Consider the following 24458-nt stretch of genomic DNA (forward strand, 5'->3'; position numbering starts at 1 on the left):
ATGTGTGCTGAAACCCGGGATCAAACCAGGGACCTGTAGATCTTCAGTCTAATGCTGTCCCAACTGAGCTATTTTGGCATGAAAGAAATTTTTGAAGCAAATCTGCACGGGACGGGAAAGCCTGTTTAATTGCCAGTAATCTGCTGCACGATGAGAATATTTAAACATCCGGCTTACAAAGTACAGCTCATTCGTCTTCAAAAGCAAGCGAGCATGTGTGCCGAAACCCGGGATCGAACCAGGGACCTTTAGATCTTCAGTCTAACGCTCTCCCAACTGAGCTATTTCGGCATGCAAGAAAATGCTGCTAGCAAAAGTACATGGGATGGGGAAGCCTGTTTAATAGCCAGTAAACTGCTGCACCATGAGAATATTTAAACATCTGGCTTACAAAGTACAGCTCATTCGTCTTCAAAAGCAAGAGAGCATGTGTGCAGAAACCCGAGACCTTTTGATCTTCAGTCTAACGCTCTCCCAACTGAGCTATTTCGGCGTGCAAAAAAACGCTGCTAGCAAATCTGCACGAGATGGGAAAGCCTGTTTAATAGTCAGTAAACTGCTGCACCATGAGAATATTTAAACATCCGGCTTACAAAGTACAGCCCATTCTTCTTAAAAATAAGCGAGCATGTGTGTCAAAACCCGGGACCGAACCAGGGAACTTTAGAGCTTCAGTGTAACGCTCTCCCAACTGAGCTATTTCGGCATGCAAGAAAATGCTGCTAGCAAATCTGCACGGGATGGGAAAGCCTGTTTAATAGCCAGTAAACTGCTGCACCATGAGAATATTTAAACAGCTGGCTTACAAAGTACAGCCCATTCTTCTTAAAAATAAGCGAGCATGTGTGCCGAAACCCGGGATCAAACCAGGGACCTGTAGATCTTCAGTCTAATGCTGTCCCAACTGAGCTATTTTGGCATGAAAGAAATTTTTGAAGCAAATCTGCACGGGACGGGAAAGCCTGTTTAATTGCCAGTAATCTGCTGCACGATGAGAATATTTAAACATCCGGCATACAAAGTACAGCTCATTCGTCTTCAAAAGCAAGCGAGCATGTGTGCCGAAACCCGGGATCGAACCAGGGACCTTTAGATCTTCAGTCTAACGCTCTCCCAACTGAGCTATTTCGGCATGCAAGAAAAAGTTGGTAGCAAAAGTACATGTGATGGGGAAGACTGTTTAATAGCCAGTAAACTGCTGCACCATGAGAATATTTAAACATCTGGCTTACAAAGTACAGCCCATTCTTCTTAAAAATAAGCGAACATGTGTGCCGAAACCCGCGATCGAACCAGGGACCTTTAGATCTTCAGTCTAACGCTCTCCCTACTGAGCTATTTCGGCATGCAAGAAAATGCTGCTAGCAAGTCTGCACGGCACAGGAAAGCCTGTTTAATAGCCAGTAAACTGTTGCACCATGAGAATATTTAAACATCTGGCTTACAAAGTACAGCTCATTCGTCTTCAAAAGCAAGCGATCACGTGTGCCGAAACCCGGGATCGAACCAGGGACCTTTAGATCTTCAGTCTAACGCTCTCCCAACTGAGCTATTTCGGCATGCAAGAAATTTTTGAAGCAAATCTGCACGGGACGGGAAAGCCTGTTTAATTGCCAGTAATCTGCTGCACGATGAGAATATTTAAACATCCGGCTTACAAAGTACAGCTCATTCGTCTTCAAAAGCAAGCGAGCATGTGTGCCGAAACCCGGGATCGAACCAGGGACCTTTAGATCTTCAGTCTAACGCTCTCCCAACTGAGCTATTTCGGCATGCAAGAAAATGCTGCTAGCAAAAGTACATGGGATGGGGAAGCCTGTTTAATAGCCAGTAAACTGCTGCACCATGAGAATATTTAAACATCTGGCTTACAAAGTACAGCTCATTCGTCTTCAAAAGCAAGAGAGCATGTGTGCAGAAACCCGAGACCTTTTGATCTTCAGTCTAACGCTCTCCCAACTGAGCTATTTCGGCGTGCAAAAAAACGCTGCTAGCAAATCTGCACGAGATGGGAAAGCCTGTTTAATAGTCAGTAAACTGCTGCACCATGAGAATATTTAAACATCCGGCTTACAAAGTACAGCCCATTCTTCTTAAAAATAAGCGAGCATGTGTGTCAAAACCCAGGACCGAACCAGGGAACTTTAGAGCTTCAGTGTAACGCTCTCCCAACTGAGCTATTTCGGCATGCAAGAAAATGCTGCTAGCAAATCTGCACGGGATGGGAAAGCCTGTTTAATAGCCAGTAAACTGCTGCACCATGAGAATATTTAAACAGCTGGCTTACAAAGTACAGCCCATTCTTCTTAAAAATAAGCGAGCATGTGTGCCGAAACCCGGGATCAAACCAGGGACCTGTAGATCTTCAGTCTAATGCTGTCCCAACTGAGCTATTTTGGCATGAAAGAAATTTTTGAAGCAAATCTGCACGGGACGGGAAAGCCTGTTTAATTGCCAGTAATCTGCTGCACGATGAGAATATTTAAACATCCGGCATACAAAGTACAGCTCATTCGTCTTCAAAAGCAAGCGAGCATGTGTGCCGAAACCCGGGATCGAACCAGGGACCTTTAGATCTTCAGTCTAACGCTCTCCCAACTGAGCTATTTCGGCATGCAAGAAAAAGTTGGTAGCAAAAGTACATGTGATGGGGAAGACTGTTTAATAGCCAGTAAACTGCTGCACCATGAGAATATTTAAACATCCGGCTTACAAAGTACAGCCCATTCTTCTTAAAAATAAGCGAACATGTGTGCCGAAACCCGCGATCGAACCAGGGACCTTTAGATCTTCAGTCTAACGCTCTCCCTACTGAGCTATTTCGGCATGCAAGAAAATGCTGCTAGCAAGTCTGCACGGCACAGGAAAGCCTGTTTAATAGCCAGTAAACTGTTGCACCATGAGAATATTTAAACATCTGGCTTACAAAGTACAGCTCATTCGTCTTCAAAAGCAAGCGATCACGTGTGCCGAAACCCGGGATCGAACCAGGGACCTTTAGATCTTCAGTCTAACGCTCTCCCAACTGAGCTATTTCGGCATACAAGAAAATGCTGCTAGCAAAAGTACATGGGATGGGGAAGCCTGTTTAATAGCCAGTAAACTGCTGCACCATGAGAATATTTAAACATCTGGCTTACAAAGTACAGCTCATTCGTCTTCAAAAGCAAGAGAGCATGTGTGCAGAAACCCGAGACCTTTTGATCTTCAGTCTAACGCTCTCCCAACTGAGCTATTTCGGCGTGCAAAAAAACGCTGCTAGCAAATCTGCACGGGATGGGAAAGCCTGTTTAATAGTCAGTAAACTGCTGCACCATGAGAATATTTAAACATCCGGCTTACAAAGTACAGCCCATTCTTCTTAAAAATAAGCGAGCATGTGTGTCGAAACCCGGGATCGAATCAGGGACCTTTAGAGCTTCAGTGTAATGCTCTCCCAACTGAGCTATTTCGGCATGCAAGAAAATGCTGCTAGCAAATCTGCACGAAATGGGAAAGCCTGTTTAATAGCCAGTAAACTGCTGCACCATGAGAATATTTAAACAGCTGGCTTACAAAGTACAGCCCATTCTTCTTAAAAATAAGCGAGCATGTGTGCTGAAACCCGGGATCAAACCAGGGACCTGTAGATCTTCAGTCTAATGCTGTCCCAACTGAGCTATTTTGGCATGAAAGAAATTTTTGAAGCAAATCTGCACGGGACGGGAAAGCCTGTTTAATTGCCAGTAATCTGCTGCACGATGAGAATATTTAAACATCCGGCTTACAAAGTACAGCTCATTCGTCTTCAAAAGCAAGCGAGCATGTGTGCCGAAACCCGGGATCGAACCAAGGACCTTTAGATCTTCAGTCTAACGCTCTCCCAACTGAGCTATTTCGGCATGCAAGAAAATGCTGCTAGCAAAAGTACATGGGATGGGGAAGCCTGTTTAATAGCCAGTAAACTGCTGCACCATGAGAATATTTAAACATCTGGCTTACAAAGTACAGCTCATTCGTCTTCAAAAGCAAGAGAGCATGTGTGCAGAAACCCGAGACCTTTTGATCTTCAGTCTAACGCTCTCCCAACTGAGCTATTTCGGCGTGCAAAAAAACGCTGCTAGCAAATCTGCACGGGATGGGAAAGCCTGTTTAATAGTCAGTAAACTGCTGCACCATGAGAATATTTAAACATCCGGCTTACAAAGTACAGCCCATTCTTCTTAAAAATAAGCGAGCATGTGTGTCGAAACCCGGGATCGAATCAGGGACCTTTAGAGCTTCAGTGTAACGCTCTCCCAACTGAGCTATTTCGGCATGCAAGAAAATGCTGCTAGCAAATCTGCACGGGATGGGAAAGCCTGTTTAATAGCCAGTAAACTGCTGCACCATGAGAATATTTAAACAGCTGGCTTACAAAGTACAGCCCATTCTTCTTAAAAATAAGCGAGCATGTGTGCTGAAACTCGGGATCAAACCAGGGACCTGTAGATCTTCAGTCTAATGCTGTCCCAACTGAGCTATTTTGGCATGAAAGAAATTTTTGAAGCAAATCTGCACGGGACGGGAAAGCCTGTTTAATTGCCAGTAATCTGCTGCACGATGAGAATATTTAAACATCCGGCTTACAAAGTACAGCTCATTCGTCTTCAAAAGCAAGCGAGCATGTGTGCCGAAACCCGGGATCGAACCAGGGACCTTTAGATCTTCAGTCTAACGCTCTCCCAACTGAGCTATTTCGGCATGCAAGAAAATGCTGGTAGCAAAAGTACATGGGATGGGGAAGACTGTTTAATAGCCAGTAAACTGCTGCACCATGAGAATATTTAAACATCTGGCTTACAAAGTACAGCCCATTCTTCTTAAAAATAAGCGAACATGTGTGCCGAAACCCGCGATCGAACCAGGGATCTTTAGATCTTCAGTCTAACGCTCTCCCTACTGAGCTATTTCGGCATGCAAGAAAATGCTGCTAGCAAGTCTGCATGGGACAGGAAAGCCTGTTTAATAGCCAGTAAACTGTTGCACCATGAGAATATTTAAACATCTGGCTTACAAAGTACAGCTCATTCGTCTTCAAAAGCAAGCGATCACGTGTGCCGAAACCCGCGATCGAACCAGGGACCTTTAGATCTTCAGTCTAACGCTCTCCCAACTGAGCTATTTCGGCATACAAGAAAACGCTGCTAGCAAAAGTACATGGGATGGGGAAGCCTGTTTAATAGCCAGTAAACTGCTGCACCATGAGAATATTTAAACATCTGGCTTACAAAGTACAGCTCATTGGTCTTCAAAAGCAAGAGAGCATGTGTGCAGAAACCCGAGACCTTTTGATCTTCAGTCTAACGCTCTCCCAACTGAGCTATTTCGGCGTGCAAAAAAACGCTGCTAGCAAATCTGCACGGGATGGGAAAGCCTGTTTAATAGTCAGTAAACTGCTGCACCATGAGAATATTTAAACATCCGGCTTACAAAGTACAGCCCATTCTTCTTAAAAATAAGCGAGCATGTGTGTCGAAACCCGGGATCGAATCAGGGACCTTTAGAGCTTCAGTGTAACGCTCTCCCAACTGAGCTATTTCGGCATGCAAGAAAACGCTGCTAGCAAATCTGCACGGGATGGGAAAGCCTGTTTAATAGCCAGTAAACTGCTGCACCATGAGAATATTTAAACAGCTGGCTTACAAAGTACAGCCCATTCTTCTTAAAAATAAGCGAGCATGTGTGCTGAAACCCGGGATCAAACCAGGGACCTGTAGATCTTCAGTCTAATGCTGTCCCAACTGAGCTATTTTGGCATGAAAGAAATTTTTGAAGCAAATCTGCACGGGACGGGAAAGCCTGTTTAATTGCCAGTAATCTGCTGCACGATGAGAATATTTAAACATCCGGCTTACAAAGTACAGCTCATTCGTCTTCAAAAGCAAGCGAGCATGTGTGCCGAAACCCGGGATCGAACCAGGGACCTTTAGATCTTCAGTCTAACGCTCTCCCAACTGAGCTATTTCGGCATGCAAGAAAATGCTGCTAGCAAAAGTACATGGGATGGGGAAGCCTGTTTAATAGCCAGTAAACTGCTGCACCATGAGAATATTTAAACATCTGGCTTACAAAGTACAGCTCATTCGTCTTCAAAAGCAAGAGAGCATGTGTGCAGAAACCCGAGACCTTTTGATCTTCAGTCTAACGCTCTCCCAACTGAGCTATTTCGGCGTGCAAAAAAACGCTGCTAGCAAATCTGCACGAGATGGGAAAGCCTGTTTAATAGTCAGTAAACTGCTGCACCATGAGAATATTTAAACATCCGGCTTACAAAGTACAGCCCATTCTTCTTAAAAATAAGCGAGCATGTGTGTCGAAACCCGGGACCGAACCAGGGAACTTTAGAGCTTTAGTGTAACGCTCTCCCAACTGAGATATTTCGGCATGCAAGAAAATGCTGCTAGCAAATCTGCACGGGATGGGAAAGCCTGTTTAATAGCCAGTAAACTGCTGCACCATGAGAATATTTAAACAGCTGGCTTACAAAGTACAGCCCATTCTTCTTAAAAATAAGCGAGCATGTGTGCTGAAACCCGGGATCAAACCAGGGACCTGTAGATCTTCAGTCTAATGCTGTCCCAACTGAGCTATTTTGGCATGAAAGAAATTTTTGAAGCAAATCTGCACGGGACAGGAAAGCCTGTTTAATTGCCAGTAATCTGCTGCACGATGAGAATATTTAAACATCCGGCTTACAAAGTACAGCTCATTCGTCTTCAAAAGCAAGCGAGCATGTGTGCCGAAACCCGGGATCGAACCAGGGACCTTTAGATCTTCAGTCTAACGCTCTCCCAACTGAGCTATTTCGGCATGCAAGAAAATGCTGCTAGCAAAAGTACATGGGATGGGGAAGCCTGTTTAATAGCCAGTAAACTGCTGCACCATGAGAATATTTAAACATCTGGCTTACAAAGTACAGCTCATTCGTCTTCAAAAGCAAGAGAGCATGTGTGCAGAAACCCGAGACCTTTTGATCTTCAGTCTAACGCTCTCCCAACTGAGCTATTTCGGCGTGCAAAAAAACGCTGCTAGCAAATCTGCACGAGATGGGAAAGCCTGTTTAATAGTCAGTAAACTGCTGCACCATGAGAATATTTAAACATCCGGCTTACAAAGTACAGCCCATTCTTCTTAAAAATAAGCGAGCATGTGTGTCGAAACCCGGGACCGAACCAGGGAACTTTAGAGCTTCAGTGTAACGCTCTCCCAACTGAGCTATTTCGGCATGCAAGAAAATGCTGCTAGCAAATCTGCACGGGATGGGAAAGCCTGTTTAATAGCCAGTAAACTGCTGCACCATGAGAATATTTTAACAGCTGGCTTACAAAGTACAGCCCATTCTTCTTAAAAATAAGCGAGCATGTGTGCCGAAACCCGGGATCAAACCAGGGACCTGTAGATCTTCAGTCTAATGCTGTCCCAACTGAGCTATTTTGGCATGAAAGAAATTTTTGAAGCAAATCTGCACGGGACGGGAAAGCCTGTTTAATTGCCAGTAATCTGCTGCACGATGAGAATATTTAAACATCCGGCTTACAAAGTACAGCTCATTCGTCTTCAAAAGCAAGCGAGCATGTGTGCCGAAACCCGGGATCGAACCAGGGACCTTTAGATCTTCAGTCTAACGCTCTCCCAGCTGAGCTATTTCGGCATGCAAGAAAATGGTGGTAGCAAAAGTACATGGGATGGGGAAGACTGTTTAATAGCCAGTAAACTGCTGCACCATGAGAATATTTAAACATCTGGCTTACAAAGTACAGCCCATTCTTCTTAAAAATAAGCGAACATGTGTGCCGAAACCCGCGATCGAACCAGGGACCTTTAGATCTTCAGTCTAACGCTCTCCCTACTGAGCTATTTCGGCATGCAAGAAAATGCTGCTAGCAAGTCTGCACGGGACAGGAAAGCCTGTTTAATAGCCAGTAAACTGTTGCACCATGAGAATATTTAAACATCTGGCTTACAAAGTACAGCTCATTCGTCTTCAAAAGCAAGCGATCACGTGTGCCGAAACCCGGGATCGAACCAGGGACCTTTAGATCTTCAGTCTAACGCTCTCCCAACTGAGCTATTTCGGCATACAAGAAAATGCTGCTAGCAAAAGTACATGGGATGGGGAAGCCTGTTTAATAGCCAGTAAACTGCTGCACCATGAGAATATTTAAACATCTGGCTTACAAAGTACAGCTCATTCGTCTTCAAAAGCAAGAGAGCATGTGTGCAGAAACCCGAGACCTTTTGATCTTCAGTCTAACGCTCTCCCAACTGAGCTATTTCGGCGTGCAAAAAAACGCTGCTACCAAATCTGCACGGGATGGGAAAGCCTGTTTAATAGTCAGTAAACTGCTGTACCATGAGAATATTTAAACATCCGGCTTACAAAGTACAGCCCATTCTTCTTAAAAATAAGCGAGCATGTGTGTCGAAACCCGGGATCGAATCAGGGACCTTTAGAGCTTCAGTGTAACGCTCTCCCAACTGAGCTATTTCGGCATGCAAGAAAATGCTGCTAGCAAATCTGCACGGGATGGGAAAGCCTGTTTAATAGCCAGTAAACTGCTGCACCATGAGAATATTTAAACAGCTGGCTTACAAAGTACAGCCCATTCTTCTTAAAAATAAGCGAGCATGTGTGCTGAAACCCGGGATCAAACCAGGGACCTGTAGATCTTCAGTCTAATGCTGTCCCAACTGAGCTATTTTGGCATGAAAGAAATTTTTGAAGCAAATCTGCACGGGACGGGAAAGCCTGTTTAATTGCCAGTAATCTGCTGCACGATGAGAATATTTAAACATCCGGCTTACAAAGTACAGCTCATTCGTCTTCAAAAGCAAGCGAGCATGTGTGCCGAAACCCGGGATCGAACCAGGGACCTTCAGATCTTCAGTCTAACGCTCTCCCAACTGAGCTATTTCGGCATGCAAGAAAATGCTGCTAGCAAAAGTACATGGGATGGGGAAGCCTGTTTAATAGCCAGTAAACTGCTGCACCATGAGAATATTTAAACATCTTTCTTACAAAGTACAGCTCATTCGTCTTCAAAAGCAAGAGAGCATGTGTGCAGAAACCCGAGACCTTTTGATCTTCAGTCTAACGCTCTCCCAACTGAGCTATTTCGGCGTGCAAAAAAACGCTGCTAGCAAATCTGCACGAGATGGGAAAGCCTGTTTAATAGTCAGTAAACTGCTGCACCATGAGAATATTTAAACATCCGGCTTACAAAGTACAGCCCATTCTTCTTAAAAATAAGCGAGCATGTGTGTCGAAACCCGGGACCAAACCAGGGAACTTTAGAGCTTCAGTGTAACGCTCTCCCAACTGAGCTATTTCGGCATGCAAGAAAATGCTGCTAGCAAATCTGCACGGGATGGGAAAGCCTGTTTAATAGCCAGTAAACTGCTGCACCATGAGAATATTTAAACAGCTGGCTTACAAAGTACAGCCCATTCTTCTTAAAAATAAGCGAGCATGTGTGCCGAAACCCGGGATCAAACCAGGGACCTGTAGATCTTCAGTCTAATGCTGTCCCAACTGAGCTATTTTGGCATGAAAGAAATTTTTGAAGCAAATCTGCACGGGACGGGAAAGCCTGTTTAATTGCCAGTAATCTGCTGCACGATGAGAATATTTAAACATCCGGCTTACAAAGTACAGCTCATTCGTCTTCAAAAGCAAGCGAGCATGTGTGCCGAAACCCGGGATCGAACCAGGGACCTTTAGATCTTCAGTCTAACGCTCTCCCAACTGAGCTATTTCGGCATGCAAGAAAATGCTGGTAGCAAAAGTACATGGGATGGGGAAGACTGTTTAATAGCCAGTAAACTGCTGCACCATGAGAATATTTAAACATCTGGCTTACAAAGTACAGCCCATTCTTCTTAAAAATAAGCGAACATGTGTGCCGAAACCCGCGATCGAACCAGGGACCTTTAGATCTTCAGTCTAACGCTCTCCCTACTGAGCTATTTCGGCATGCAAGAAAACGCTGCTAGCAAGTCTGCACGGGACAGGAAAGCCTGTTTAATAGCCAGTAAACTGTTGCACCATGAGAATATTTAAACATCTGGCTTACAAAGTACAGCTCATTCGTCTTCAAAAGCAAGCGATCACGTGTGCCGAAACCCGGGATCGAACCAGGGACCTTTAGATCTTCAGTCTAACGCTCTCCCAACTGAGCTATTTCGGCATACAAGAAAATGCTGCTAGCAAAAGTACATGGGATGGGGAAGCCTGTTTAATAGCCAGTAAACTGCTGCACCATGAGAATATTTAAACATCTGGCTTACAAAGTACAGCTCATTCGTCTTCAAAAGCAAGAGAGCATGTGTGCAGAAACCCGAGACCTTTTGATCTTCAGTCTAACGCTCTCCCAACTGAGCTATTTCGGCGTGCAAAAAAACGCTGCTAGCAAATCTGCACGGGATGGGAAAGCCTGTTTAATAGTCAGTAAACTGCTGCACCATGAGAATATTTAAACATCCGGCTTACAAAGTACAGCCCATTCTTCTTAAAAATAAGCGAGCATGTGTGTCGAAACCCGGGATCGAATCAGGGACCTTTAGAGCTTCAGTGTAACGCTCTCCCAACTGAGCTATTTTGGCATGCAAGAAAACGCTGCTAGCAAATCTGCATGGGATGGGAAAGCCTGTTTAATAGCCAGTAAACTGCTGCACCATGAGAATATTTAAACAGCTGGCTTACAAAGTACAGCCCATTCTTCTTAAAAATAAGCGAGCATGTGTGCTGAAACCCGGGATCAAACCAGGGACCTGTAGATCTTCAGTCTAATGCTGTCCCAACTGAGCTATTTTGGCATGAAAGAAATTTTTGAAGCAAATCTGCACGGGACGGGAAAGCCTGTTTAATTGCCAGTAATCTGCTGCACGATGAGAATATTTAAACATCCGGCTTACAAAGTACAGCTCATTCGTCTTCAAAAGCAAGCGAGCATGTGTGCCGAAACCCGGGATCGAACCAAGGACCTTTAGATCTTCAGTCTAACGCTCTCCCAACTGAGCTATTTCGGCATGCAAGAAAAAGCTGCTAGCAAAAGTACATGGGATGGGGAAGCCTGTTTAATAGCCAGTAAACTGCTGCACCATGAGAATATTTAAACATCTGGCTTACAAAGTACAGCTCATTCGTCTTCAAAAGCAAGAGAGCATGTGTGCAGAAACCCGAGACCTTTTGATCTTCAGTCTAACGCTCTCCCAACTGAGCTATTTCGGCGTGCAAAAAAACGCTGCTAGCAAATCTGCACGGGATGGGAAAGCCTGTTTAATAGTCAGTAAACTGCTGCACCATGAGAATATTTAAACATCCGGCTTACAAAGTACAGCCCATTCTTCTTAAAAATAAGCGAGCATGTGTGTCGAAACCCGGGATCGAATCAGGGACCTTTAGAGCTTCAGTGTAACGCTCTCCCAACTGAGCTATTTCGGCATGCAAGAAAATACTGCTAGCAAATCTGCACGGGATGGGAAAGCCTGTTTAATAGCCAGTAAACTGCTGCACCATGAGAATATTTAAACAGCTGGCTTACAAAGTACAGCCCATTTTTCTTAAAAATAAGCGAGCATGTGTGCTGAAACCCGGGATCAAACCAGGGACCTGTAGATCTTCAGTCTAATGCTGTCCCAACTGAGCTATTTTGGCATGAAAGAAATTTTTGAAGCAAATCTGCACGGGACGGGAAAGCCTGTTTAATTGCCAGTAATCTGCTGCACGATGAGAATATTTAAACATCCGGCTTACAAAGTACAGCTCATTCGTCTTCAAAAGCAAGCGAGCATGTGTGCCGAAACCCGGGATCGAACCAGGGACCTTTAGATCTTCAGTCTAACGCTCTCCCAACTGAGCTATTTCGGCATGCAAGAAAATGCTGCTAGCAAAAGTACATGGGATGGGGAAGCCTGTTTAATAGCCAGTAAACTGCTGCACCATGAGAATATTTAAACATCTGGCTTACAAAGTACAGCTCATTCGTCTTCAAAAGCAAGAGAGCATGTGTGCAGAAACCCGAGACCTTTTGATCTTCAGTCTAACGCTCTCCCAACTGAGCTATTTCGGCGTGCAAAAAAACGCTGCTAGCAAATCTGCACGAGATGGGAAAGCCTGTTTAATAGTCAGTAAACTGCTGCACCATGAGAATATTTAAACATCCGGCTTACAAAGTACAGCCCATTCTTCTTAAAAATAAGCGAGCATGTGTGTTGAAACCCGGGACCGAACCAGGGAACTTTAGAGCTTCAGTGTAACGCTCTCCCAACTGAGCTATTTCGGCATGCAAGAAAATGCTGCTAGCAAATCTGCACGGGATGGGAAAGCCTGTTTAATAGCCAGTAAACTGCTGCACCATGAGAATATTTAAACAGCTGGCTTACAAAGTACAGCCCATTCTTCTTAAAAATAAGCGAGCATGTGTGCCGAAACCCGGGACCTGTAGATCTTCAGTCTAATGCTGTCCCAACTGAGCTATTTTGGCATGAAAGAAATTTTTGAAGCAAATCTGCACGGGACGGGAAAGCCTGTTTAATTGCCAGTAATCTGCTGCACGATGAGAATATTTAAACATCCGGCTTACAAAGTACAGCTCATTCGTCTTCAAAAGCAAGCGAGCATGTGTGCCGAAACCCGGGATCGAACCAGGGACCTTTAGATCTTCAGTCTAACGCTCTCCCAACTGAGCTATTTCGGCATGCAAGAAAATGCTGGTAGCAAAAGTACATGGGATGGGGAAGACTGTTTAATAGCCAGTAAACTGCTGCACCATGAGAATATTTAAACATCTGGCTTACAAAGTACAGCCCATTCTTCTTAAAAATAAGCGAACATGTGTGCCGAAACCCGCGATCGAACCAGGGACCTTTAGATCTTCAGTCTAACGCTCTCCCTACTGAGCTATTTCGGCATGCAAGAAAATGCTGCTAGCAAGTCTGCACGGGACAGGAAAGCCTGTTTAATAGCCAGTAAACTGTTGCACCATGAGAATATTTAAACATCTGGCTTACAAAGTACAGCTCATTCGTCTTCAAAAGCAAGCGATCACGTGTGCCGAAACCCGGGATCGAACCAGGGATTTTTAGATCTTCAGTCTAACACTCTCCCAACTGAGCTATTTCGGCATACAAGAAAATGCTGCTAGCAAAAGTACATGGGATGGGGAAGCCTGTTTAATAGCCAGTAAACTGCTGCACCATGAGAATATTTAAACATCTGGCTTACAAAGTACAGCTCATTCGTCTTCAAAAGCAAGAGAGCATGTGTGCAGAAACCCGAGACCTTTTGATCTTCAGTCTAACGCTCTCCCAACTGAGCTATTTCGGCGTGCAAAAAAACGCTGCTAGCAAATCTGCACGGGATGGGAAAGCCTGTTTAATAGTCAGTAAACTGCTGCACCATGAGAATATTTAAACATCCGGCTTACAAAGTACAGCCCATTCTTCTTAAAAATAAGCGAGCATGTGTGTCGAAACCCGGGATCGAATCAGGGACCTTTAGAGCTTCAGTGCAACGCTCTCCCAACTGAGCTATTTCGGCATGCAAGAAAATGCTGCTAGCAAATCTGCACGGGATGGGAAAGCCTGTTTAATAGCCAGTAAACTGCTGCACCATGAGAATATTTAAACAGCTGGCTTACAAAGTACAGCCCATTCTTCTTAGAAATAAGCGAGCATGTGTGCTGAAACCAGGGATCAAACCAGGGACCTGTAGATCTTCAGTCTAATGCTGTCCCAACTGAGCTATTTTGGCATGAAAGAAATTTTTGAAGCAAATCTGCACGGGACGGGAAAGCCTGTTTAATTGCCAGTAATCTGCTGCACGATGAGAATATTTAAACATCCGGCTTACAAAGTACAGCTCATTCGTCTTCAAAAGCAAGCGAGCATGTGTGCCGAAACCCGGGATCGAACCAGGGACCTTTAGATCTTCAGTCTAACGCTCTCCCAACTGAGCTATTTCGGCATGCAAGAAAATGCTGCTAGCAAAAGTACATGGGATGGGGAAGCCTGTTTAATAGCCAGTAAACTGCTGCACCATGAGAATATTTAAACATCTGGCTTACAAAGTACAGCTCATTCGTCTTCAAAAGCAAGAGAGCATGTGTGCAGAAACCCGAGACCTTTTGATCTTCAGTCTAACGCTCTCCCAACTGAGCTATTTCGGCGTGCAAAAAAACGCTGCTAGCAAATCTGCACGAGATGGGAAAGCCTGTTTAATAGTCAGTAAACTGCTGCACCATGAGAATATTTAAACATCCGGCTTACAAAGTACAGCCCATTCTTCTTAAAAATAAGCGAGCATGTGTGTCGAAACCCGGGACCGAACCAGGGAACTTTAGAGCTTCAGTGTAACGCTCTCCCAACTGAGCTATTTCGGCATGCAAGAAAATGCTGCTAGCAAATCTGCACGGGATGGGAAAGCCTGTTTAATAGCCAGTAAACTGCTGCACCATGAGAATATTTAAACAGCTGGCTTACAAAGTACAGCCCATTCTTCTTAAAAATAAGCGAGCATGTGTGCCGAAACCCGGGACCTGTAGATCTTCAGTCTAATGCTGTCCCAACTGAGCTATTTTGGCATGAAAGAAATTTTTGAAGCAAATCTGCACGGGACGGGAAAGCCTGTTTAATTGCCAGTAATCTGCTGCACGATGAGAATATTTAAACATCTGGCTTACAAAGTACAGCTCATTCGTCTTCAAAAGCAAGCGAGCACGTGTGCCGAAACCCGGGATCGAACCAGGGACCTTTAGATCTTCAGTCTAACGCTCTCCCAACTGAGCTATTTCGGCATGCAAGAAAATGCTGGTAGCAAAAGTACATGGGATGGGGAAGACTGTTTAATAGCCAGTAAACTGCTGCACCATGAGAATATTTAAACATCTGGCTTACAAAGTACAGCCCATTCTTCTTAAAAATAAGCGAACATGTGTGCCGAAACCCGCGATCGAACCAGGGACCTTTAGATCTTCAGTCTAACGCTCTCCCTACTGAGCTATTTCGGCATGCAAGAAAATGCTGCTAGCAAGTCTGCACGGGACAGGAAAGCCTGTTTAATAGCCAGTAAACTGTTGCACCATGAGAATATTTAAACATCTGGCTTACAAAGTACAGCTCATTCGTCTTCAAAAGCAAGCGATCACGTGTGCCGAAACCCGGGATCGAACCAGGGATTTTTAGATCTTCAGTCTAACACTCTCCCAACTGAGCTATTTCGGCATACAAGAAAATGCTGCTAGCAAAAGTACATGGGATGGGGAAGCCTGTTTAATAGCCAGTAAACTGCTGCACCATGAGAATATTTAAACATCTGGCTTACAAAGTACAGCTCATTCGTCTTCAAAAGCAAGAGAGCATGTGTGCAGAAACCCGAGACCTTTTGATCTTCAGTCTAACGCTCTCCCAACTGAGCTATTTCGGCGTGCAAAAAAACGCTGCTAGCAAATCTGCACGGGATGGGAAAGCCTGTTTAATAGTCAGTAAACTGCTGCACCATGAGAATATTTAAACATCCGGCTTACAAAGTACAGCCCATTCTTCTTAAAAATAAGCGAGCATGTGTGTCGAAACCCGGGATCGAATCAGGGACCTTTAGAGCTTCAGTGCAACGCTCTCCCAACTGAGCTATTTCGGCATGCAAGAAAATGCTGCTAGCAAATCTGCACGGGATGGGAAAGCCTGTTTAATAGCCAGTAAACTGCTGCACCATGAGAATATTTAAACAGCTGGCTTACAAAGTACAGCCCATTCTTCTTAGAAATAAGCGAGCATGTGTGCTGAAACCAGGGATCAAACCAGGGACCTGTAGATCTTCAGTCTAATGCTGTCCCAACTGAGCTATTTTGGCATGAAAGAAATTTTTGAAGCAAATCTGCACGGGACGGGAAAGCCTGTTTAATTGCCAGTAATCTGCTGCACGATGAGAATATTTAAACATCCGGCTTACAAAGTACAGCTCATTCGTCTTCAAAAGCAAGCGAGCATGTGTGCCGAAACCCGGGATCGAACCAGGGACCTTTAGATCTTCAGTCTAACGCTCTCCCAACTGAGCTATTTCGGCATGCAAGAAAATGCTGCTAGCAAAAGTACATGGGATGGGGAAGCCTGTTTAATAGCCAGTAAACTGCTGCACCATGAGAATATTTAAACATCTGGCTTACAAAGTACAGCTCATTCGTCTTCAAAAGCAAGAGAGCATGTGTGCAGAAACCCGAGACCTTTTGATCTTCAGTCTAACGCTCTCCCAACTGAGCTATTTCGGCGTGCAAAAAAACGCTGCTAGCAAATCTGCACGAGATGGGAAAGCCTGTTTAATAGTCAGTAAACTGCTGCACCATGAGAATATTTAAACATCCGGCTTACAAAGTACAGCCCATTCTTCTTAAAAATAAGCGAGCATGTGTGTCGAAACCCGGGACCGAACCAGGGAACTTTAGAGCTTCAGTGTAACGCTCTCCCAACTGAGCTATTTCGGCATGCAAGAAAATGCTGCTAGCAAATCTGCACGGGATGGGAAAGCCTGTTTAATAGCCAGTAAACTGCTGCACCATGAGAATATTTAAACAGCTGGCTTACAAAGTACAGCCCATTCTTCTTAAAAATAAGCGAGCATGTGTGCCGAAACCCGGGACCTGTAGATCTTCAGTCTAATGCTGTCCCAACTGAGCTATTTTGGCATGAAAGAAATTTTTGAAGCAAATCTGCACGGGACGGGAAAGCCTGTTTAATTGCCAGTAATCTGCTGCACGATGAGAATATTTAAACATCTGGCTTACAAAGTACAGCTCATTCGTCTTCAAAAGCAAGCGAGCACGTGTGCCGAAACCCGGGATCGAACCAGGGACCTTTAGATCTTCAGTCTAACGCTCTCCCAACTGAGCTATTTCGGCATGCAAGAAAATGCTGGTAGCAAAAGTACATGGGATGGGGAAGACTGTTTAATAGCCAGTAAACTGCTGCACCATGAGAATATTTAAACATCTGGCTTACAAAGTACAGCCCATTCTTCGTAAAAATAAGCGAACATGTGTGCCGAAACCCGCGATCGAACCAGGGACCTTTAGATCTTCAGTCTAACGCTCTCCCTACTGAGCTATTTCGGCATGCAAGAAAATGCTGCTAGCAAGTCTGCACGGGACAGGAAAGCCTGTTTAATAGCCAGTAAACTGTTGCACCATGAGAATATTTAAACATCTGGCTTACAAAGTACAGCTCATTCGTCTTCAAAAGCAAGCGATCACGTGTGCCGAAACCCGGGATCGAACCAGAGACCTTTAGATCTTCAGTCTAACGCTCTCCCAACTGAGCTATTTCGGCATACAAGAAAACGCTGCTAGCAAAAGTACATGGGATGGGGAAGCCTGTTTAATAGCCAGTAAACTGCTGCACCATGAGAATATTTAAACATCTGGCTTACAAAGTACAGCTCATTCGTTTTCAAAAGCAAGAGAGCATGTGTGCAGAAACCCGAGACCTTTTGATCTTCAGTCTAACGCTCTCCCAACTGAGCTATTTCGGCGTGCAAAAAAACGCTGCTAGCAAATCTGCACGGGATGGGAAAGCCTGTTTAATAGTCAGTAAACTGCTGCACCATGAGAATATTTAAACATCCGGCTTACAAAGTACAGCCCATTCTTCTTAAAAATAAGCGAGCATGTGTGTCGAAACCCGGGATCGAATAAGGGACCTTAAGAGCTTCAGTGTAACGCTCTCCCAACTGAGCTATTTCGGCATGCAAGAAAATGCTGCTAGCAAATCTGCACGGGATGGGAAAGCCTGTTTAATAGCCAGTAAACTGCTGCACCATGAGAATATTTAAACAGCTGGCTTACAAAGTACAGCCCATTCTTCTTAAAAATAAGCAAGCATGTGTGCTGAAACCCGGGATCAAACCAGGGACCTGTAGATCTTCAGTCTAATGCTGTCCCAACTGAGCTATTTTGGCATGAAAGAAATTTTTGAAGCAAATCTGCACGGGACGGGAAAGCCTGTTTAATTGCCAGTAATCTGCTGCACGATGAGAATATTTAAACATCCGGCTTACAAAGTACAGCTCATTCGTCTTCAAAAGCAAGCGAGCATGTGTGCTGAAACCCGGGATCGAACCAGGGACCTTTAGGTCTTCAGTCTAACGCTCTCCCAACTGAGCTATTTCGGCACGCAAGAAAATGCTGCTAGCAAAAGTACATGGGATGGGGAAGCCTGTTTAATAGCCAGTAAACTGCTGCACCATGAGAATATTTAAACATCTGGCTTACAAAGTACAGCTCATTCGTCTTCAAAAGCAAGAGAGCATGTGTGCAGAAACCCGAGACCTTTTGATCTTCAGTCTAACGCTCTCCCAACTGAGCTATTTCGGCGTGCAAAAAAACGCTGCTAGCAAATCTGCACGAGATGGGAAAGCCTGTTTAATAGTCAGTAAACTGCTGCACCATGAGAATATTTAAACATCCGGCTTACAAAGTACAGCCCATTCTTCTTAAAAATAAGCGAGCATGTGTGTCAAAACCCGGGACCGAACCAGGGAACTTTAGAGCTTCAGTGTAACGCTCTCCCAACTGAGCTATTTCGGCATGCAAGAAAATGCTGCTAGCAAATCTGCACGGGATGGGAAAGCCTGTTTAATAGCCAGTAAACTGCTGCACCATGAGAATATTTAAAAAGCTGGCTTACAAAGTACAGCCCATTCTTCTTAAAAATAAGCGAGCATGTGTGCCGAAACCCGGGATCAAACCAGGGACTTGTAGATCTTCAGTCTAATGCTGTCCCAAATGAGCTATTTTGGCATGAAAGAAATTTTTGAAGCAAATCTGCACGGGACGGGAAAGCCTGTTTAATTGCCAGTAATCTGCTGCACGATGAGAATATTTAAACATCCGGCTTACAAAGTACAGCTCATTCGTCTTCAAAAGCAAGCGAGCATGTGTGCCGAAACCCGGGATCGAACCAGGGACCTTTAGATCTTCAGTCTAATGCTCTCCCAACTGAGCTATTTCGGCATGCAAGAAAATGCTGGTAGCAAAAGTACATGGGATGGGGAAGCCTGTTTAATAGCCAGTAAACTGCTGCACCATGAGAATATTTAAACATCTGGCTTACAAAGTACAGCTCATTCGTCTTCAAAAGCAAGAGAGCATGTGTGCAGAAATCCGAGACCTTTTGATCTTCAGTCTAACGCTCTCCCAACTGAGCTATTTCGGCGTGCAAAAAAACGCTGCTAGCAAATCTGCACGAGATGGGAAAGCCTGTTTAATAGTCAGTAAACTGCTGCACCATGAGAATATTTAAACATCCGGCTTACAAAGTACAGCCCATTCTTCTTAAAAATAAGCGAGCATGTGTGTCGAAACCCGCTCGAAACACGCTCTCCCAACTGAGCTATTTCGGCACGCAAGAAAATGCTGGTAGCAAAAGTACATGGGATGGGGAAGCCTGTTTAATAGCCAGTAAACTGCTGCACCATGAGAATATTTAAACATCTGGCTTACAAAGTACAGCCCATTCTTCTTAAAAATAAGCGAACATTTGTGCCGAAACCCGCGATCGAACCAGGAACCTTTAGATCTTCGGTCTAACGCTCTCCCAACTGAGCTATTTCGGCATGCAAGAAAATGCTGCTAGCAAGTCTGCACGGGACAGGAAAGCCTGTTTAATAGCCAGTAAACTGCTGCACCATGAGAATATTTAAACATCTGGCTTACAAAGTACAGCTCATTCGTCTTCAAAAGCAAGCGATCATGTGTGCCGAAACCCGGGATCGAACCAGGGACCTTTAGATCTTCAGTCTAACGCTCTCCCAACTGAGCTATTTCGGCATACAAGAAAATGCTGCTAGCAAAAGTACATGGGATGGGGAAGCCTGTTTAATAGCCAGTAAACTGCTGCACCATGAGAATATTTAAACATCTGGCTTACAAAGTACAGCTCATTCGTCTTCAAAAGCAAGAGAGCATGTGTGCAGAAACCCGGGATCTTTTGATCTTCAGTCTAACGCTCTCCAAACTGAGCTATTTCGGCGTGCAAAAAAACGCTGCTAGCAAATCTGCACGGGATGGGAAAGCCTGTTTAATAGCCAGTAAACTACTGCACCATGAGAATATTTAAACATCTGGCTTACAAAGTACAGCCCATTCTTCTTAAAAATAAGCGAGCATGTGTGCCGAAACCCGGGATCAAACCAGGGACCTTTAGATCTTCAGTCTAACGCTCTCCCAACTGAGCTATTTTGGCATGAAAGAAAATGCTGCTAGCAAATCTGCGCGGGACGGGAAAGCCTGTTTAATTGCCAGTAAACTGCTGCACCATGAGAATATTTAAACATCTGGCTTACAAAGTACAGCTCATTCGTCTTCAAAAGCAAGAGAGCATGTGTGCAGAAACCCGGGACCTTTTGATCTTCAGTCTAACGCTCTCCCAACTGAGCTATTTCGGCGTGCAAAAAAACGCTGCTAGCAAATCTGCACGGGATGGGAAAGCCTGTTTAATAGCCAGTAAACTGCTGCACCATGAGAATATTTAAACATCTGGCTTATAAAGTACAGCCCATTCTTCTTAAAAATAAGCGAGCATGTGTGCCGAAACCCAAGATCAAACCAGGGACCTTTAGATCTTCAGTCTAACGCTCTCCCAACTGAGCTGTTTTGGCATGCAAGAAAATGTCGCTAGCAAAAGTACATGGGATGGGGAAGCCTGTTTAATAGCCAGTAAACTGCTGCACCATGAGAATATTTAAACATCTGGCTTACAAAGTACAGCTCATTCGTCTTCAAAAGCAAGTGAGCATGTATGCCGAAACCCAGGATATAACCAGGGACCTTTAGATCTTCAGTCTAACGCTCTCCCAACTGAGCTATTTCGGCGTGCAAAAAAACGCTGCTAGCAAATCTGCACGGGATGGGAAAGCCTGTTTAATAGTCAGTAAACTGCTGCACCATGAGAATATTTAAACATCCGGCTTACAAAGTACAGCCCATTCTTCTTAAAAATAAGCGAGCATGTGTGTCGAAACCCGAGATCGAATCAGGGACCTTTAGAGCTTCAGTGTAACGCTCTCCCAACTGAGCTATTTCGGCATGCAAGAAAATGCTGCTAGCAAATCTGCACGGGATGGGAAAGCCTGTTTAATAGCCAGTAAACTGCTGCACCATGAGAATATTTAAACAGCTGGCTTACAAAGTACAGCCCATTCTTCTTAAAAATAAGCGAGCATGTGTGCCGAAACCCGGGATCAAACCAGGGACCTTTAGATCTTCAGTCTAACGCTCTCCCAACTGAGCTATTTTGGCATGAAAGAAAATGCTGCTAGCAAATCTGCGCGGGACGGGAAAGCCTGTTTAATTGCCAGTAAACTGCTGCACCATGAGAATATTTAAACATCTGGCTTACAAAGTACAGCTCATTCGTCTTCAAAAGCAAGAGAGCATGTGTGCAGAAACCCGGGACCTTTTGATCTTCAGTCTAACGCTCTCCCAACTGAGCTATTTCGGCGTGCAAAAAAACGCTGCTAGCAAATCTGCACGGGATGGGAAAGCCTGTTTAATAGCCAGTAAACTGCTGCACCATGAGAATATTTAAACATCTGGCTTATAAAGTACAGCCCATTCTTCTTAAAAATAAGCGAGCATGTGTGCCGAAACCCAAGATCAAACCAGGGACATTTAGATCTTCAGTCTAACGCTCTCCCAACTGAGCTGTTTTGGCATGCAAGAAAATGTCGCTAGCAAAAGTACATGGGATGGGGAAGCCTGTTTAATAGCCAGTAAACTGCTGCACCATGAGAATATTTAAACATCTGGCTTACAAAGTACAGCTCATTCGTCTTCAAAAGCAAGTGAGCATGTATGCCGAAACCCAGGATATAACCAGGGACCTTTAGATCTTCAGTCTAACGCTCTCCCAACTGAGCTATTTCGGCGTGCAAAAAAACGCTGCTAGCAAATCTGCACGGGATGGGAAAGCCTGTTTAATAGTCAGTAAACTGCTGCACCATGAGAATATTTAAACATCCGGCTTACAAAGTACAGCCCATTCTTCTTAAAAATAAGCGAGCATGTGTGTCGAAACCCGAGATCGAATCAGGGACCTTTAGAGCTTCAGTGTAACGCTCTCCCAACTGAGCTATTTCGGCATGCAAGAAAATGCTGCTAGCAAATCTGCACGGGATGGGAAAGCCTGTTTAATAGCCAGTAAACTGCTGCACCATGAGAATATTTAAACAGCTGGCTTACAAAGTACAGCCCATTCTTCTTAAAAATAAGCGAGCATGTGTGCTGAAACCCGGGATCAAACCAGGGACCTGTAGATCTTCAGTCTAATGCTGTCCCAACTGAGCTATTTTGGCATGAAAGAAATTTTTGAAGCAAATCTGCACGGGACGGGAAAGCCTGTTTAATTGCCAGTAATCTGCTGCACGATGAGAATATTTAAACATCCGGCTTACAAAGTACAGCTCATTCGTCTTCAAAAGCAAGCGAGCATGTGTGCCGAAACCCAGGATCGAACCAGGGACCTTTAGATCTTCAGTCTAACGCTCTCCCAACTGAGCTATTTCGGCATGCAAGAAAATGCTGCTAGCAAAAGTACATGGGATGGGGAAGCCTGTTTAATAGCCAGTAAACTGCTGCACCATGAGAATATTTAAACATCTGGCTTACAAAGTACAGCTCATTCGTCTTCAAAAGCAAGAGAGCATGTGTGCAGAAACCCGAGACCTTTTGATCTTCAGTCTAACGCTCTCCCAACTGAGCTATTTCGGCGTGCAAAAAAACGCTGCTAGCAAATCTGCACGAGATGGGAAAGCCTGTTTAATAGTCAGTAAACTGCTGCACCATGAGAATATTTAAACATCCGGCTTACAAAGTACAGCCCATTCTTCTTAAAAATAAGCGAGCATGTGTGTCGAAACCCGGGACCGAACCAGGGAACTTTAGAGCTTCAGTGTAACGCTCTCCCAACTGAGCTATTTCGGCATGCAAGAAAATGCTGCTAGCAAATCTGCACGGGATGGGAAAGCCTGTTTAATAGCCAGTAAACTGCTGCACCATGAGAATATTTAAACAGCTGGCTTACAAAGTACAGCCCATTCTTCTTAAAAATAAGCGAGCATGTGTGCTGAAACCCGGGATCAAACCAGGGACCTGTAGATCTTCAGTCTAATGCTGTCCCAACTGAGCTATTTTGGCATGAAAGAAATTTTTGAAGCAAATCTGCACGGGACGGGAAAGCCTGTTTAATTGCCAGTAATCTGCTGCACGATGAGAATATTTAAACATCCGGCTTACAAAGTACAGCTCATTCGTCTTCAAAAGCAAGCGAGCATGTGTGCCGAAACCCGGGATCGAGCCAGGGACCTTTAGATCTTCAGTTTAACGCTCTCCCAACTGAGCTATTTCGGCACGCAAGAAAATGCTGGTAGCAAAAGTACATGGGATGGGGAAGCCTGTTTAATAGCCAGTAAACTGCTGCACCATGAGAATATTTAAACATCTGGCTTACAAAGTACAGCCCATTCTTCTTAAAAATAAGCGAACATTTGTGCCGAAACCCGCGATCGAACCAGGAACCTTTAGATCTTCGGTCTAACGCTCTCCCAACTGAGCTATTTCGGCATGCAAGAAAATGCTGCTAGCAAGTCTGCACGGGACAGGAAAGCCTGTTTAATAGCCAGTAAACTGCTGCACCATGAGAATATTTAAACATCTGGCTTACAAAGTACAGCTCATTCGTCTTCAAAAGCAAGCGATCATGTGTGCCGAAACCCGGGATCGAACCAGGGACCTTTAGATCTTCAGTCTAACGCTCTCCCAACTGAGCTATTTCGGCATACAAGAAAATGCTGCTAGCAAAAGTACATGGGATGGGGAAGCCTGTTTAATAGCCAGTAAACTGCTGCACCATGAGAATATTTAAACATCTGGCTTACAAAGTACAGCTCATTCGTCTTCAAAAGCAAGAGAGCATGTGTGCAGAAACCCGGGATCTTTTGATCTTCAGTCTAACGCTCTCCAAACTGAGCTATTTCGGCGTGCAAAAAAACGCTGCTAGCAAATCTGCACGGGATGGGAAAGCCTGTTTAATAGCCAGTAAACTACTGCACCATGAGAATATTTAAACATCTGGCTTACAAAGTACAGCCCATTCTTCTTAAAAATAAGCGAGCATGTGTGCCGAAACCCGGGATCAAACCAGGGACCTTTAGATCTTCAGTCTAACGCTCTCCCAACTGAGCTATTTTGGCATGAAAGAAAATGCTGCTAGCAAATCTGCGCGGGACGGGAAAGCCTGTTTAATTGCCAGTAAACTGCTGCACCATGAGAATATTTAAACATCTGGCTTACAAAGTACAGCTCATTCGTCTTCAAAAGCAAGAGAGCATGTGTGCAGAAACCCGGGACCTTTTGATCTTCAGTCTAACGCTCTCCCAACTGAGCTATTTC

General features: G+C 44.5%; 25 non-coding genes across 25 annotated transcripts; all 25 read right to left on the minus strand.

Moving 5' to 3' along the window:
- Positions 1-218: 218 nt before the first annotated feature.
- On the minus strand, positions 219-291 carry TRNAF-GAA (transfer RNA phenylalanine (anticodon GAA)). The gene has a single exon. It is a non-coding gene; the product is annotated as a tRNA-Phe (tRNA).
- Positions 292-1059: 768 nt separating this feature from the next.
- On the minus strand, positions 1060-1132 carry TRNAF-GAA (transfer RNA phenylalanine (anticodon GAA)). The gene has a single exon. It is a non-coding gene; the product is annotated as a tRNA-Phe (tRNA).
- A 354-nt stretch (positions 1133-1486) lies between these two features.
- Positions 1487-1559, minus strand: TRNAF-GAA (transfer RNA phenylalanine (anticodon GAA)). The gene has a single exon. It is a non-coding gene; the product is annotated as a tRNA-Phe (tRNA).
- A 140-nt stretch (positions 1560-1699) lies between these two features.
- Positions 1700-1772, minus strand: TRNAF-GAA (transfer RNA phenylalanine (anticodon GAA)). Its single transcript has one exon. It is a non-coding gene; the product is annotated as a tRNA-Phe (tRNA).
- A 768-nt stretch (positions 1773-2540) lies between these two features.
- TRNAF-GAA (transfer RNA phenylalanine (anticodon GAA)) lies at positions 2541-2613 on the minus strand. The gene has a single exon. It is a non-coding gene; the product is annotated as a tRNA-Phe (tRNA).
- A 354-nt stretch (positions 2614-2967) lies between these two features.
- On the minus strand, positions 2968-3040 carry TRNAF-GAA (transfer RNA phenylalanine (anticodon GAA)). Its single transcript has one exon. It is a non-coding gene; the product is annotated as a tRNA-Phe (tRNA).
- Positions 3041-3808: 768 nt separating this feature from the next.
- Positions 3809-3881, minus strand: TRNAF-GAA (transfer RNA phenylalanine (anticodon GAA)). The gene has a single exon. It is a non-coding gene; the product is annotated as a tRNA-Phe (tRNA).
- Positions 3882-4649: 768 nt separating this feature from the next.
- TRNAF-GAA (transfer RNA phenylalanine (anticodon GAA)) lies at positions 4650-4722 on the minus strand. The gene has a single exon. It is a non-coding gene; the product is annotated as a tRNA-Phe (tRNA).
- Positions 4723-5917: 1195 nt separating this feature from the next.
- Positions 5918-5990, minus strand: TRNAF-GAA (transfer RNA phenylalanine (anticodon GAA)). The gene has a single exon. It is a non-coding gene; the product is annotated as a tRNA-Phe (tRNA).
- Positions 5991-6758: 768 nt separating this feature from the next.
- Positions 6759-6831, minus strand: TRNAF-GAA (transfer RNA phenylalanine (anticodon GAA)). The gene has a single exon. It is a non-coding gene; the product is annotated as a tRNA-Phe (tRNA).
- Positions 6832-7599: 768 nt separating this feature from the next.
- Positions 7600-7672, minus strand: TRNAF-GAA (transfer RNA phenylalanine (anticodon GAA)). The gene has a single exon. It is a non-coding gene; the product is annotated as a tRNA-Phe (tRNA).
- Positions 7673-8026: 354 nt separating this feature from the next.
- On the minus strand, positions 8027-8099 carry TRNAF-GAA (transfer RNA phenylalanine (anticodon GAA)). Its single transcript has one exon. It is a non-coding gene; the product is annotated as a tRNA-Phe (tRNA).
- Positions 8100-8867: 768 nt separating this feature from the next.
- TRNAF-GAA (transfer RNA phenylalanine (anticodon GAA)) lies at positions 8868-8940 on the minus strand. The gene has a single exon. It is a non-coding gene; the product is annotated as a tRNA-Phe (tRNA).
- Positions 8941-9708: 768 nt separating this feature from the next.
- TRNAF-GAA (transfer RNA phenylalanine (anticodon GAA)) lies at positions 9709-9781 on the minus strand. The gene has a single exon. It is a non-coding gene; the product is annotated as a tRNA-Phe (tRNA).
- A 354-nt stretch (positions 9782-10135) lies between these two features.
- On the minus strand, positions 10136-10208 carry TRNAF-GAA (transfer RNA phenylalanine (anticodon GAA)). Its single transcript has one exon. It is a non-coding gene; the product is annotated as a tRNA-Phe (tRNA).
- A 768-nt stretch (positions 10209-10976) lies between these two features.
- On the minus strand, positions 10977-11049 carry TRNAF-GAA (transfer RNA phenylalanine (anticodon GAA)). Its single transcript has one exon. It is a non-coding gene; the product is annotated as a tRNA-Phe (tRNA).
- A 768-nt stretch (positions 11050-11817) lies between these two features.
- On the minus strand, positions 11818-11890 carry TRNAF-GAA (transfer RNA phenylalanine (anticodon GAA)). Its single transcript has one exon. It is a non-coding gene; the product is annotated as a tRNA-Phe (tRNA).
- Positions 11891-12646: 756 nt separating this feature from the next.
- Positions 12647-12719, minus strand: TRNAF-GAA (transfer RNA phenylalanine (anticodon GAA)). Its single transcript has one exon. It is a non-coding gene; the product is annotated as a tRNA-Phe (tRNA).
- A 1195-nt stretch (positions 12720-13914) lies between these two features.
- On the minus strand, positions 13915-13987 carry TRNAF-GAA (transfer RNA phenylalanine (anticodon GAA)). Its single transcript has one exon. It is a non-coding gene; the product is annotated as a tRNA-Phe (tRNA).
- A 756-nt stretch (positions 13988-14743) lies between these two features.
- On the minus strand, positions 14744-14816 carry TRNAF-GAA (transfer RNA phenylalanine (anticodon GAA)). Its single transcript has one exon. It is a non-coding gene; the product is annotated as a tRNA-Phe (tRNA).
- A 1195-nt stretch (positions 14817-16011) lies between these two features.
- TRNAF-GAA (transfer RNA phenylalanine (anticodon GAA)) lies at positions 16012-16084 on the minus strand. The gene has a single exon. It is a non-coding gene; the product is annotated as a tRNA-Phe (tRNA).
- A 756-nt stretch (positions 16085-16840) lies between these two features.
- On the minus strand, positions 16841-16913 carry TRNAF-GAA (transfer RNA phenylalanine (anticodon GAA)). The gene has a single exon. It is a non-coding gene; the product is annotated as a tRNA-Phe (tRNA).
- A 2036-nt stretch (positions 16914-18949) lies between these two features.
- Positions 18950-19022, minus strand: TRNAF-GAA (transfer RNA phenylalanine (anticodon GAA)). Its single transcript has one exon. It is a non-coding gene; the product is annotated as a tRNA-Phe (tRNA).
- Positions 19023-19765: 743 nt separating this feature from the next.
- On the minus strand, positions 19766-19838 carry TRNAF-GAA (transfer RNA phenylalanine (anticodon GAA)). Its single transcript has one exon. It is a non-coding gene; the product is annotated as a tRNA-Phe (tRNA).
- Positions 19839-23771: 3933 nt separating this feature from the next.
- TRNAF-GAA (transfer RNA phenylalanine (anticodon GAA)) lies at positions 23772-23844 on the minus strand. Its single transcript has one exon. It is a non-coding gene; the product is annotated as a tRNA-Phe (tRNA).
- Between the last annotated feature and the right edge of the window lie 614 nt (positions 23845-24458).

Source organism: Spea bombifrons, chromosome 3 (genome assembly GCF_027358695.1).
Source record: "Spea bombifrons isolate aSpeBom1 chromosome 3, aSpeBom1.2.pri, whole genome shotgun sequence".
In the NCBI taxonomy this organism is placed as follows: domain Eukaryota; kingdom Metazoa; phylum Chordata; class Amphibia; order Anura; family Pelobatidae; genus Spea; species Spea bombifrons.